Source organism: Triticum urartu, chromosome 6 (genome assembly GCF_003073215.2).
Source record: "Triticum urartu cultivar G1812 chromosome 6, Tu2.1, whole genome shotgun sequence".
NCBI lineage: Eukaryota > Viridiplantae > Streptophyta > Magnoliopsida > Poales > Poaceae > Triticum > Triticum urartu.
In genome coordinates this window covers 154,451,014-154,462,198 of record NC_053027.1, presented here as the reverse complement: position 1 = coordinate 154,462,198, position 11,185 = coordinate 154,451,014, and positions in this window count along the sequence as shown.

Genomic DNA, 11,185 nt, shown 5'->3' with positions numbered 1-11,185 from the left:
TTTGTGTAGGTGCGAGGCGACTTGCGTGTAGTCTCCTACTGGATTGATACATTGGTTCTCAAAAACTGAGGGAAATACTTACGCTACTTTGCCGCATCACCCTTTCCTCTTCAAGGGAAAACCAACGCAGTGCTCAAGAGGTAGCAACGGCGAACCTGTTGGTGGTGCAAACTATCATCTGGTCCAACTGAGAGTCGTAGCTGGCATCGACGGCGGCCATCCACCAGCCGGTCACCAACACCGTATGGAGACGATACACGGTGCCATGCCCCAGGCCGGCATCATGGACCATCTAGCACAACCGCTGGCTGCTCGCACGCATCGCCGCCATGGGTCTAGAGTGGGCACTTTTGCGCTTATTAGTGTAGGTGCTTAGGCAAATGCTAAGGTGCGTACGACGTGGTAGATGCATTAGAATGGAGGGGCGCCTTTATATGAGTGCAAATTGCATTGCATTCACATCGTGCTGCCTCTTTTCCCAGTCCTCCCATTACTTCCCTCATGCATTCACACGATGCTAATTGAAGGAGGATGCATCATTGGCCGTTCAACATTTCGGGAACAGCTACCCTCTCCCTTGTCTGCATTAAAGCAGTATTGGGAATTGTGCCACTGTAAGTGCATCTAGTGCCACCCCTAGTTGGTTTTGGAGTATTGACGACAAACCTAGTTGAGGGACACAAACCTAGTTGAGGGACTAATGTGTTTGTGAGAATTGCAGGAAAACACAGGTAGAAGTCCCTCATTGATTCGGTTTTACTACCAGAGATGACCCCTAAAAATGTACGAAGACATTGAAGACAATGGTGGTTTATGAAGATATTCATATTGAAGACAATGACATGAGAAGACTCCCTATGAAGCTTATGGAACTCGAAGACTTAGATCCTTCGTAGTTTTATTCATGTGTTGTCATAGGAACCACCGTACTGTTAAGTGGGGTCAGAGAACCAGTCAGAATGACTGAAGTGATGCCTAATCTCAAATCCTATGTCTTCGAGCGTAAGACTATGAGAGAATCTTGTCCAGAGTCAGCACAAGTCAGCTTTCTTGTAGCCCAAGTAAAGTTGCCATGAGAGTTTGAAATCTGACCGTTGAGACACGTGTCAGTTCCTTAGTGACCCAGGGTCATTTCGGACAAATCAGGTCGGGTTGCCAAGTGGCTATAAATAGCCCACCCCCTACAACCATAAACGGTTGGCTGCTCAGATTTCAGTGCACGGCTTTTGTCGTTTGAGAGCAACCCACCTCGAAGCCTTTGAGAGAAAATTACTAGTGAGGAGAAAAGCCCTAACCACCCAGAGCCAGAGTAAATTGGCATCACTTAAGTCTTCTTGTCTGTGTGATCTGAAGACTTATTACACTTGAGGACTGTGCATCCTCCAGACGGTTAGGCGTCGCGTTCAGAGCATCCAAGAGACATTGTGGATTGCCAGTGAACGAAGTCTGTGAAGGTTTGGGAGTCTACCTTGAAGACTTACCAGAGTGATTGGGCGAGGTCGTGACCTTAGCTCAAGGAGAAAACGGTGAGGACTGGGTGTCTGACTAAGTGTCCTTGACTGGGTGTCCGGGACTGTGTGTCCTTTGGTTTAAAACCTAGCCGCTCCAACCAGACGTACAGTTGTCACAGCAACTGGAACTGGTCCAACAAATCATTGTCTTCAACGTGTCACTGGTTTCATCTTCACTTCCTCTACTTACAGTTATCATTGTGAAGTCATTGCATGCTTGCTTTATTTTGTCTTCACAACGTGAATGTATGATCTGTTTGGCTTCATAACTTCTTCCTACCTGATCCTTATTACACTGAAGCTGTTTGTCATTGTGCTTTCACTCTATTGAATACATGACCATGGCTGGCCTAGTGTAATCTAACTTCCGCTGCATAGTAATAGGCATAATCTTCACTGTTTGTCTTCATAACTCCTCACGTTTGAAGACTTTCATAAAAATCGCCTATTCACCCCCTCTAGTCGATATAACGCACTTTCAGATATAACGCACTTTCAATTGGTATCAGAGCAAGGTGCTCCCTTATTCTATGTGATTCGGTTTAACCACCTAGAGTTTTAGCTATGTCGACTGCAGGGATAATCAAAGTCTCCGCTGCTTGCCCCGTCTTCGATGGAACTGAATATCCCTACTGGAAGAATAAGATGCGCATGCATCTTGAAGCCATTGATGTTGACCTATGGTATGTCGTCGAGAACGGTTTTCCCAAGGCTGGAGAAGGTGTCACTGCTGCTGATGTCAAGAAATTCGTTCAACTGGACTCTACTGCAAAGAATATCATCTGTGGTCATCTGACCAAAGGACAGTATGGCCGTGTGAGTGCCTTGAAGACATCCAAGCTAGTCTAGGACTGGCTCTCCAAGGTCAATGAAGGCATCTCAACCCAGAGAGATCAAAGAATCAGTGTTCTTTGCAACCTCTTCAACCGCTTCAAGCGAAATGACAATGAGAATGTTCAGCACACCTTTGATCGGCTCACTGACATCACAAATGAGCTTCAAGCCCTCGGCGCCACTGAGATCACCAAACATGAAATCGTCAAGATGCTGCTGAGGTCACTTGATAGTTTGTTTGACATCCTGGCCCTGATGATTCAAGAACGTCCTGATTTCAAGACACTCGATCCGTCTGACATACTTGAGAGGCTCAACACACATGAGTTTCAGCTTTCTGAGAAAAGAGATATCTACGGTCCAAACTATGGGCGAACTCGAGCCTTGAAGGCAAAAGCTGTCTCCTCATCTGAAGAAGAATCTGACTGCAGTTCTGATGATCCTGAAGACATTGGAAGAGAACTTGCAATGCTAGTGAAGAAGTTCCAAAAATTCACCAAGAAGAAAGGCTTCAGAAAATCTTCACGATCAAGCTCAAGGAATGATGAAGCTTCTGCTCATGACTACAAGAGGAAAACATGTCACAAGTGCAAGAAAACTGGGCACTTCATCTCTGAGTGTCCACAGTGGGACAATGAGAACAGAAGGAAGAAGAAGAGCAAGGAATATGATTCTGACGACAAGAAGAAGAAGAAACACTCAAAGTCTTCTTCCAAGTCTTCATCAAAGTCTTCATCACACAAGAAGAGCTCATCTGGCAAGGCACGTGCGTTTGTTGGAAAGGAGATGGATTCAGAGGAGGAGTCCGCATCTGAGGAGGCAGAGGTGGAGTCTGAGGAGGAGTTTGATTCTGGCATTGCGAGTCTGGCTACAGCATACGTCACCAAGTCCATCTTCAACACTGAAGACAATGACTGCATCACCCACACCGACGCAAATGACAAGAACGACTCCACTCCTACCTACTGCTTCATGGCACGCGGTGCCAAGGTAAACACACGCACTACTCGCTATGAAACATCTAGTGACGATGACTCTGAATGTGATTCAAAACCTAGCTACAGAACTCTTGCTAAAATTGCAACTGAACAACAGAAAGCTATGGAACATATTCAAAAACTGTTAGACAGAAGCGATGATCTGTTGGGTGCCGAAATGACTCGTTCTGAATCCTTAATTGAAGACATAAAAAACCTTCACGTTAAGTATCAGGAACTTGAAGATCGTCTTGAGACTCTCTCAACTACTCATGAAAAGCTCTCTTATGATTATCTTCAAAAGAAGCAAGATCTTGAGAAGTTGAGAGCGGATCATGAAGATCTTCAAAAGGAAAATGAGTCACTTTGCTCCGAACAGATCAGTCCCGCTCAGGAAGGATTTGAACCACCATGTCTTAAATGCATTGAGCGTGATAATGCTAATTCTGTTGCTGAATGTTCCACTGCTACTACTGTTGCAATATCTTCAACTGTTGACGTGGTAACTAACCCCTCTCCTGAGGATACCACTGCTATTGCTGATGAGAATGCTAGGTTGAAGACATTGCTTGAAACAGGGATGTACAAAAGTCTGAAAGGGCATCAGACACTATGTGATGTCCTTAAGAAGCAGATTCTGAACCGAAACCCTAGGAAAGAGGGTGTTGGGTTCGTGAGGAAAATTAATGCAGATGGCTCTTACTTGAAACCTGAGCAGTACCCCAAAACCACATGGGTTGCTGCAAAGGAATCCTCAGCAGATCCATCCAATCTGTCTGGCTTCACTTGTGCTAACCCCATTATCATTGATGAATCCTTTAATGCAAACTATAAACTGTTTAAGAATCAGAATGGTGAAGTGTTTGCCAGGTACATTGGTACTAACTGCAGGAATGGACCGCCTATGAAGAAGATCTGGGTTCCGAAAAAGTGTCTAGAAAATCTTCCTGTGAATGTCTTCATGACACCTCACTTGAAGAAGACAAACCTAAGACCAAAGGCTTCATATGGTCCAAAGGCTTCATACAGACAGAGGACTCACCAGAGTCGCACTAATGCAAATGTTTTGCAGGGAAACCATAATCAGGCATATGAAAATGAGAACGGTTCATCAAACCGCCATGTTCATATGAATAAAAACTATTCTGCCTATTCTTATGATTACTGTTGTCCCCCTGCTAGACTGTTTGCTAGGGCTTCAAAGCCAAAATTCTCAGATGCTGCACTTAGACTTATTGCTTCTAAGCCACCCTTGAAGATGTGGGTGGTTAAGAAAGCTTAACTCTCTTTTGCAGGGAAAGGTCTCCAGCAGAAAAACAAAATCTTCTGACGCTATTGCTGGGGACCTTACAAATCTTGTTGGGCGCAAGATAAAATGCCCGAATGGCATCATTATGTACTTCGTTCCTGAATCGCATGCTACTCTCCCTATTAGTCCTAATCTGGATCTAAGTTTTCATAACCCACTGGTTCGTCAAATTTTTATGCTTCACAATACCCTTCGTGAAGCCTATCCCCCTAACTGCACCGTAGGGTACGACACCAGCTACTTCAAAGTCTTCAGAATGGATTATTGATAGTGGGTGTACAAATCACATGATTGGCAGAAGAAGCCTTCTTATGGACTCAACTTTACGTCCATCCGACAAGAGCCACATTACATTTGCTGACACTGGTAAAAGTAAGGTATTGGGTCTAGGTAGAGTTGCAATCTCAAAGGATCAACACATGGATAAAGTCATGCTTGTTGAATCCCTTGGCTTCAACTTAATGTCTGTCTCAATGCTTTGCGATTTGAATATGATTGTAATGTTTGGCAAATATCGCTGCCTGGTGCTAATAGAATCTGACAAATCTCTAGTGTTTGAAGGGTATAGGAAAGGTGATTTGTATGTGGTAGATTTCTCAGCAGGACCACAACTTGCAGTATGTCTTCTTGCAAAAGCTTCAGAATGCTGGCTTTGGCATCGAAGGCTTGGGCATGCTGGCATGAGGAACCTCCACACCCTTGCGAAGAAGAAGCATGTCATAGGCATCGAAGGCGTCGAGTTCAAGAAAGATCACTTATGCGGTGCCTGTGAAGCAGGGAATATGACAAGGGCGAAACATCCTTCGAAGACAATCATGACTACTACTCAACCCTTCGAACTGCTTCACATGGATCTTTTCGGTCCCACTCACTACTCAACTTTTACTACTTCTGCTTGCCTCTATGGCTTCGTAATTGTTGATGATTATTCTAGATATACTTGGGTGCACATAATCCTTTACAAGACTGAAGTGCAGGATGTCTTCAGACGCTTCGCAAATCGAGCTATGAACAATTTTGGCGCCAAGATAAAGCACATCAGAAGTGACAATAGCACTGAATTCAAGAACACTGGCCTTGATACATATCTGGATACCTTGGGCATCACACATGAATTCTCAGCTCCATACACGCCACAGCAGAATGGCGTCGTCGAACGCAAGAACAGAACACTCATTGAGATGGCCAGAACAATGCTAGATGAATACAAGACTCGAAGAAAATTCTGGACTGAAGCCATTGATACTGCATGCCATACAATCAATCGTGTTTATCTTCACAAGCTTCTGAACAAGACATCTTATGAACTTCTAACTGGCAAGAAGCCAAATGTCAGTTACTTCAGAGTATTTGGCGCAAAATGCTCGATCAAGGACCCACACCACACCTCAAAGTTTGCACCAAAAGCACATGAGGGCTTCATGCTTGGACATGGAAAGGATTCACACTCCTACAGAGTCTTCAATCTCTTCCATTACAAAGTGGTCGAAACAGTGGATGTACGGTTTGATGAAACCAATGGATCACAAAGAGAGCAATTGCCAAATGTGCTAGATGAAGTTCCAGCTAGTGAAGCAATCAAGCTAATGGGAACTGGAGAGATTGTACCTTCTGAAGCTCATCCTGAAGAAGAACTTATCATCTCAGCACCTGATCCACATGAAGACAATGCTCAGCCTGAAGATATACCTCCAAATGACAACTCAGATCAGCACAAGCAAAGTCTTCGCCCTATACATCCTCGTGTTGCAAATGAAGTACAGATTGACAAAATACTTGACAGCATCAATGCACCTGGTCCACTCACTCGTTCAAGGGCAACTCAGCTAACAAACTTCTGTGGGCATTTCGCATTCGTCTCAATATCAGAACCCAAGAAAGTTGAAGAAGCCTTCATGGAACCTGAATGGATTCAAGCTATGCAAGAAGAGCTTCAACAGTTTGAGCTGAATAATGTATGGGAACTGGTTAAGCGTCCTGATCCACGGAAGCACAACATAATAGGCACCAAATGGATATACCGCAACAAGCAAGATGAGCATGGTCAAGTTGTCAGAAACAAAGCTCGTCTCGTTGCTCAAGGATATACTCAAGTGGAGGGAATTGACTTCGATGAAACATTTGCTCCTGTGGCTAGGCTTGAAGCCATACGCATACTGCTGGCCTATGCAAATCATCATAACATACTTCTATATCAAATGGATGTGAAAAGTGCATTTCTCAATGGCAAGATTGAAGAAGAAGTGTATGTTGCACAACCACCTGGCTTTGAAAATCCAAAACATCCTGATATGGTATACAAGCTCAACAAGGCACTGTATGGCCTCAAACAAGCCCCTAGGGCCTGGTATGATACACTCAAGTACTTTCTGAAGAGCAAAGGCTTCATACCTGGTTCCCTGGATCCCACTCTTTTCACGAAGACATACGATGGTGAACTGTTTGTGTGCCAAATATATGTGGATGACATTATCTTCGGCTGCACAAATCAGAAGTACAGTGAAGAGTTTGGATATATGATGCAAGAGCAATATCAGATGTCCATGATGGGGGAGCTGAAGTTCTTCCTCGGTCTTCAAATACGGCAACAACGCAATGGCATCTTCATATCTCAAGAGAAATATCTTAAAGAGTGCCTGAAGAAGTTCGGTATGCAAGACTGCAAAGGCTTCACAACACCAATGCCGGCCAAACATCATCTAGGTCCTGACGACAATGGTAAAGAGTTCGATCAAAAGGTATACCGCTCCATGATTGGGTCTTTGCTTTATTTATGTGCATCTAGGCCAGATATCATGCTTAGTGTTTGCATGTGTGCTCGATTTCAAGCGGCACCAAAGGAGTCGCATCACTTAGCTGTGAAGCGAATTCTTCGATATTTGGCTCACACCCCAACTCTAGGATTATGGTATCCAAAGGGCTCAGAGTTTGATTTGGTTGGATTTTCGGATGCTGATTATGCTGGTGACAAAGTTGATCGCAAATCTACATCAGGCACATGTCATTTTCTGGGACGATCACTTGTATGTTGGTCTTCAAAGAAGCAGAACTGTGTATCTCTCTCCACTGCTGAATCTGAATACATTGCTGCTGGATCTTGCTGCGCTCAGCTTCTGTGGATGAAGCAAACACTCAAGGATTATGGCATTCATCTGAAGCAAGTGCCACTTTACTGCGACAACGAAAGCGCCATCAAGATTGCCAACAACCCAGTTCAGCACTCGAAGACAAAGCACATTGAAATTCGTCATCACTTTCTCAGAGATCATGTTGTGAAGGAAGACATTGATATCATACACGTCAACACTGAAGAGCAATTGGCAGATATCTTCACCAAGCCCTTGGATGAGAAGAGATTTTGCAAGTTACGGTGTGAGCTAAATATCTTGGAATCCTCAAATGTCCTATGATCAGGCACACATCCTAACACTTATGCATATTGATGACTTAGATGTGCAACACACGAAGTAACGTATATCTTCAATCAATGAAGACATACATTCTAAGTGTGAATACATTAATGTGGAATTTGACTTCGGAGCGCCACGATAATTGTGCGCCATGTCTGGGTCTAATACTTCCTATACGGTGGGTAACGCCACCACCAAATGTTCTATTTTGAAATGTTTCACTCCTGGCGTTACCTCGCAATGTCTTCACATTTGATTTGGCTTCAATCTCAATATGTCTTCATGATTATCTTTGCTGCGTTGATTATATAGATATATATATATATATATATATATGTACTGATGTTCTATGCTCTACAGCATTCACTTATACCTATGTCTTCTTGGTTGAATTTTTTGAACTAAGTGAATGTGATCGGACCCTAACCTCTCTATGCTTTCTATCTCAAACTCTATCTCTCCAAGTCATATGCATTCTGTTGAAACTGTCAATTGTCTTCACTGTGTCCTTGTCAGCCGAAGACATAGAGACAACCATAAAAGTCCGTTTTTAATGCTCATTCCTCCACATAAGATCCGGAGAAGTAGGAACGACCGCCCGACAATTTAGGCGTGCGTGGGACGTGGAACAAACCCCAATCTTTCTCTAACTGGCCACGCGTGCCTCAAATGCGAACCGCCAGGGGCACCTGCGTAATAGCGCAGTGCCGCCTCTATCCCTATATATACACGATTCACTGCGGTCATTATCTCTTCTTCCACCCTCGCACGAACCCTAGCGCCACCGCTAGCTCTCGACGACGACGGCGACGAAGCGCTTCACTGCGACAACCTCTCCGACGCCGTTTTCACGCCGACAGTGGACATCGCTCTCTCCGCCGTCGCCGTAGGTGTCTTCCGTCGCCAAGTTAGGGCAGGGAGGATCGAACTGCTCGGCCTCAACTCCCACTTCGTCTAGTAGTTCCAGTGGGGTAAATAAAACCTCTTTTTACAGTCTCTTTTGATCTCTTGGTTTTGTCACTTTCAACCGTTAGAAGTTTCTCTTCACACCAGTTAGATCTCTCGCTGCATCTCATAACATCCCTAGTATAATCACTTGTGCTTCATAAAGCAGTTAGATTCCTCACTTGTACTAATCTATGGGTTCGTACAAATCTGGAACCAACTTCTTATCTATAAGTGAATGTCTTCGCACGATGAGGTCAATGTCTTCTAAACCGATTTTTCTTCAAAATCTTCTGAGAATGCATATGACCTCTTCCCCTTCCCTCGCACCTTAATGCTGTCACAGGTACATGTCCATGGGAGAATCCTTTGGTTCTCATAGTCTTCATTCATTTGCAGAATACTTGCAGCATCACATCAACTCTCCTGAAGCCAGTTCTTGTTGGTCAAGCAAAAGGAAGCCTTTGAAGACTTTGAACATCTTGAAGCCTTCCAAGTTAAGATTCATGGCTTCAGAAACAGCAGCAAGGAAGGGAGGCAGACAGAGACGTGGTGAAACGTCCAAAGATCCGCCTGATGAATTGGCAGAGATGTATAAAACTGATCCTGAAGAAAGCTATGGGCAGCGCAAGACACGAATCCAATGGATTCGAAGATATTGGGCAGAGCAATGGTTTCAATACCGCTTCGTCACTCAGGAATATGCGGAGAAGTGCGCCATCAAGAGACCATGGGGAGACGTATTATACAAAAATCTCGTACCCAGGTCCAGAGTCGAAGCCATTGCTCAAGGCTTCTATCCATGCATGGTGAGAGGACCACAGCCAGCTGAAGCTCATCCGTCATCACTTCTCTGGTGCCGCGATGATAATCTCTTCAAGCGCAACTTTCAGTTTGCACAACAGTCAGCGAAGATAAATAAGAAGAAATTTGGGCTTGACTTCAACCCTGGTCCCTCCTCACTAAGGGCAGATGGCACACGCGACGCCGATCCCAATATCATCGGGCCGTATGCCAATCTAGCAGGCCTCATCACTCGCATCCTAGTCCAAGGGACTGCTGTGAATGACCCTCTAGCAGATACTGAGTCAGATGACGCTCCTGCTGCGCTGAAGCCAAAGCAGAAGAAGCCAAAAGCTTCAAAGCCAGTCGCTTCTCCCAAAATCTCAAGAGTGAAGCCATTGGCAACTGTACCTCCTGAAGCCAGTGTGCAGTCTGAAGGCTTATCACGACTGTCCAAGCCCCAAGAAGCCAAGAAGCCTCAGCCACACACAGGCAAAGAGCTCACAGCTGCTGACATTCTGCGCTGCGAAACCATTGATCTGTCAAGCGATGAAGATCTTGGAGATGACGCTCTTCAGCAGCTCATCAAGAGCAAGGAGGAGGCTGAAATCTTCAACAATCTGCCTCTGTTTGATGTAGCCATCATCCACAACTTCATCGATGAATGGTTTGCCTCACCGGAGATCAGCTTCAACGATCTGCAGCTGCCCATAGGCCTCAGCGTTGCTTTTCAAGGAGCAATTGCTTCAGAACTTGCAATAGCCCAGCGCATTGTTGAACTGAAGCAGAAAATTGATTTTGAAAAAGCTCAGTTCAAGAAGCACGTGGCCAAGCTCAGCGTGCAAGAAGTGAAAAACTTCAAGATCATGTTGCACGATCTGAAAGAGAACTTTCAGAAGACGCATGCCGAAGCTCAAGGCTCGCGAGAGCGCATGAAGACTCTGGCTGATCGCTGCGTGCAGGCATACAATGAGGCGGAGAAGCGCAAGGCACTTGGGCGTCCAGGCATTGACCCCAAGGTGGCCGCAAAGAAGAAAAAGAAGCTTGCGGTGCCTGAACCAGAAGCGCCAAGGTCAGAAACTGCTCCGATTGTCTTCCCCACTACAACGACTGGCTCGAAGCCAAAGAGTCGATCAACCGCCTCACAGCTCAAGAAGACACGGACTGCAGAGGCTGAAGCTAAGAAGAGAAAACATTCTGAAGCCTCTCCTTCTGACCCCACCATCAAGAAGCGCAAGACCAAGAAATCTCGGGCTGCTCCCACAGAGCCCTTGATAGTTGAACTCCTCTCCGTGCGCTATCCTGATGCAGATCGTCAGTTGACTGTGCATGAGCCTGCTTTCATAGAGTCTCCGCACGCTGAAGACATTCCAGCAGACGAACCCAACGCTGCTGAAGACATTGGTCTCCAAGACA